This window comes from Amblyraja radiata, chromosome 6 (genome assembly GCF_010909765.2).
Source record: "Amblyraja radiata isolate CabotCenter1 chromosome 6, sAmbRad1.1.pri, whole genome shotgun sequence".
NCBI classification, from domain to species: Eukaryota; Metazoa; Chordata; class Chondrichthyes; order Rajiformes; family Rajidae; genus Amblyraja; species Amblyraja radiata.
In genome coordinates, this window is record NC_045961.1 from 71,254,719 (window position 1) to 71,259,354 (window position 4,636).

General features: G+C 44.2%; 1 non-coding gene across 1 annotated transcript; it reads right to left on the reverse strand.

Moving 5' to 3' along the window:
* Window positions 1-3,921: 3,921 nt before the first annotated feature.
* LOC116974752 lies at window positions 3,922-4,113 on the reverse strand. The gene has a single exon (XR_004412423.1). It is a non-coding gene; the product is annotated as a U2 spliceosomal RNA (small nuclear RNA).
* Window positions 4,114-4,636: the final 523 nt, after the last annotated feature.

Consider the following 4,636-nt stretch of genomic DNA (forward strand, 5'->3'; position numbering starts at 1 on the left):
AGGAAGGCCCTAAAGCTCACCGTTTCTTCCTCGACCGAAGAACCATACAATTTCCTTCACCCTCAACAACTTCTCCTTTGAATCCTCCCACTTCTTCCAAGTCCAAGGCGTAGCTATGGGCACCCACATGGGCCCCAGCTATACCTGCCTCTTTGCAAGGTACATTGAACAATCCCTGTTCCAGGCGTACACTGGCCCTATACCCAAACTCTACCTCCGTTACATTGATGGCTGCATCGGTGCTACCTCCTGCACCCATGCAGAACTCATGAACTTCATCAACTTCACCACCAATTTTCATCCTGCACTCAAATTTCATCCAACACCTCCCTCCCCTTTATTGATCTCACAGTCTCCATCACAAGAAATAGACTATTGACTGACGTCTATTACAAACCCACGGACTCCCGCAACTATAACGGCTACACTTGTTCCCGCCCTGCTTCCTGCAAATATTCTATCCCCTACTCCCAATTCCTCCGTCTACACCACATCTGCGCCCATGATGAAGTGTTCCATACTAGAAAATCCGAGATGTCCTCATTCTTTAGGGAACGGGGGTTCCACTCTCCCATCGTAGATTAGGAACTCATTCATGTCTCCTTGGTACCCCACAGCTCCGCCCTTGTTCCCCCTCCCCCTAGTCGCTACAGAGACAGAGTTCCCCTAGTCCTTACCTTCCACCCCATCCGCCGTCGCATACAACACATAATCCTCCAAAATTTTTGCCATCCCCAACGCGATCCCACCACTAGCCATATTTTCCCATCTCCACCCCTTTCCGCCTTCCGCAGAGATTGTTCCCTCCGCAACTCCCTGGTTAACTCATAGCTTCTCACCCAAACCACCCCCTCCCCATGTACCTTCCCCTGCAACTGAAGAAGATGCAACACCTGTCACTATGCCTCATCCCTCGACTCTGTCCAGGGACCCAGACAGTCCTTTCAGATTACGTAGAGGTTCACTTGCACCTCCTCCAACCTCATCTACTGTATCTGCTGTTCAAGATGTGGACTCTTATACATCGGCGAGACCAAACGCAGACTGGGCGATCATTTCACGGAACACCTTCGCTCATCCCGCATGAATCAACCTGATCTCCCGGTTGCTGGACAATTTACTTCTCCTTCCCATTCCTGCACAGACCTTTCTGTCCTCAGTCTCCTCCATTGTCAGAGTGAGACAAAACACAAATTGGAGGAACAGCATCTCATATTCGCTTGTTCAGCTTGCAGCCCAGTGGTATGAATATTGATTTCTCTCATTTCAGGTAGCCCCAGCATTCCCTCTCTCTCTATCCCTCCCCCACTCAAGTCGCACTAGCTTCTCATTTTCACCCTACAAACCAAAGATCATAGAGCGGAGCAAGATGGTCCACTCGGCGAAAAAGCCATAGTAGGTCATGGGTAATTTTTAGCGCCCTCTTCGGAACCGGCTTCGCGATTAGTATCTTTGACTGCAAGTGCAGAGTATGCAGCACCACATTAGAAATGCCAGTGCTGCACATTAATGGTATTATATTAAGGCACATTAATGGGGGCCCCCATTAGTTTGCAGCCGTGATTACGCGATTCGAGTCAGCTTGCACCATAGCAACAGCGTTCATGTGTACTTACCGCGTTATCTCAGAGGAAGTAATTTCTCCCAAGTTTGGACCATGCAATTCATTGTGCAAACTTTTTTGAATGGGATTGCAATGAAAAATGCATGCGCTCTGTGAATTATAATAGTAAGATTAAACGAGAACTTACCAGTTTGAAGTTTGATCTGTATTTTATGAGGAGTTACGATGAGGGATTACGTGAAGAACCCGCTCAGTGCGCAGGCGCGGCATACTTCCAAGCAGCGGTGTGGAATCACAGATAGACACAGTTATTTGAAGTAAACATAGTAAAGATAAGGAGACATCAATTTATTAGTTTGATCCATATAATGAGGGTGGGAGCGGAGGGCACGTAATCCCTCATCGTAACTCCTCATAAAATACAGATCAAACTTCAAACTGGTAAATTCTCGTTTAATCTTACTATTTTACTTCGGAGTCACGTGAGTGACTACGTGAAGACTTCAAAGCTCTGTGATTTCAAACCGTGTAACAGTTCATACTTCACTCGCTGCCGAAGTCATTCGAGGGAGGAAGTATGTTATCGTAATCAACCATGAATCTGTTTGTAAAAACAATAATGGTGTTATTAACAACAACAAGACCAATTGCTCCCCCGGGCTTAAATTATATATTTTTTGCAGATTCTTTTTCTGCAAACGATACAGGTTCTGTCAGTGGTTTGTTATAAAAGTTTGGAACGTATACTCCCTAGACCACCCTGCAGTAGCCAGGATGTGGTCCATAGGCTCGTCCATCCTCTTAGTTACTGACGTGGAAGCTGTCCTGGTGGAATAAGATTTTATACACGTTAGTATTTACTCCAGCAACTCCCAGTACCTGCTTGAGCCACTAGAGATAGTGGGTCATGACACATAAAATGTGGTTCAGGTGGGTATGCCCGGAATTTCATGACTGGACCTGATGTTCCTGGTCTGTTCTGTTTGGCCAACCCTTGAATGGGCATGTGACACTATCTGGTGTTATAACCATGTTGTCCCATCGCAGTAGATGGGAGAGCTGGCTCTTTGTGTTGATGTAAGGCCACCAGCATGTCCATCTTCAGGGTAGGCTGTTCCAGGGTGAGTGACCTGGCTGGTGATCATCCCCTAAGGTATGTCAGGATTTCACTGACATCCCAATTTGGGTGTACCTATTTCTGGGGAATGGATTGATATACCTCTCCTGTATCTGATCACCAGTGAGCAGAACCCAAGTTGAGTAGGCTAACAGAACATGTCCTTCATTGTGGTGAAGACCTGCCAGGAGCTCCATTTTTTTTTTTGTTATAGTTGAATGTGTAATTCCTGTTTTGGAAAACAGTGTACCATTTCTTGATGCTCCTCAGGTATGTTCCCTAGGATATGCGACGGAATACTGTCATCAGGTTGATAGTGCTGCTGATCCAAGCACAGCAATGGTCTTCCCAATTCTGCAATTATTTTAATGACCATGTCGAGGATCACTGGGAACCATGCTTGTGGACTTGGTCCACTGTAATTTGCGTAGTACCCGACTGATGAAGCCGTAGTACCTATTGAAGAGGTAGAAGGAAAGGAAAACATAGAGATTAGGTTCCCCCCACCCCTCAATACGCGGGAATGTCTCCATTGCCGCTGCCTTGAGATTGGTTTCATGTGACGTAAGTTAGTACGTGGTGATTTAATTGGATATAAGGAATCGATATCTGGTGTCCATATTGCTTAGTGATTTCAGCAAATATTTTTGGTTTAAATGTATGTTTACAGTATTTAGCTCACCTGATAGGTGAGTTACTGATGGTCAAACATGTTTGACGACATACGGTTTCCAATTGTTAATAAATTGTCACCTAATATCGATGTTCTCCGCCCAAGTGGTTTGGTATATGCCACCACTGATGTTGTTATCTTATAAACGAACATGCAAATTTGGTGGATTACTGAGCAAATGCTTCACTAGAATTAAATAAGTTAATATATAACATGTTTAAGTCAATTCATATTGGCATTAAGTATTACAAGCTCAGTAACACATCAGGACACATAAGATGTTACTCAAAACAGGTGGAAGTGTACAACCATAATCCTTCCTGCCGATAAATTCCATGATAACACTACAGATTAATCCATTTGCCCCCATATTACAGGTATGGAGATAGTTTTGAACACTAGTATCTCAGCTCATAGGTAAGGTACAAAGTTCAGTAGCTGGTAATGCTGCTATATCCCAATTACTTTGCCACGTAGTTGATTGGTGGTTAATGCACCATGACTGATAGTCTTAATGAATACCAGATAACAACGTTGTGGATGGTCAACGTAAATATCTGGATATATATTTTGTGCACCGTTCCCAGAGGCACTGCAATACTGGGTCGATGCGTGGAGTGGACGGAGCAAGCCCCTATTCCATCTCCCTGTTCCAAAATTCAATGTAATATATGGTCCCTAGATAAGGGCCGTATCAGATTATTAAACTGATAAGAACAGATACTACACTTGATCTTAGCCAAAAGGCCGAGAAGCGATGCAGCTAAAGCTGTATCCAAGGATAGTTTGTCGTTAATATATAGACATGCCATGACGGAATGTTTCTAAGTGTCAGGGCTAGTTGATTCTGGATAACTTTGACTTAAATGCCGCAATGCTCATCATGGTTACTCCATCCAGGTAATTGCGGTATATCCGAAACTTATATGAGAAGGTACTGAATAGTGTGCATCTTCAAGGTCGATGTCTACCATAAAGTATCCTTGGATCATGGTAGTAGTTACAAATCCCATGAATGGGTATACCTGGTGAAATACTCAAGTGGTTTATCAACGATGGTGCGACATTCACCATCGTGGGAGGGTAGACCACTTGGGGTGCTTGCTGAATTGGTGGCAAGATATTAATTCTATTCCCCTTGTATTTATTTTTTGGTATATAACTACCAAGAGTGATAGCTTCCTAACCAGGCGTGATTCATCCACCCCTTGTTAGTACAACCCTTAACCTTTATGTGATGGTAGGAACCATACTTATCTGTCTTCATTGTTGTTTTCTTCGG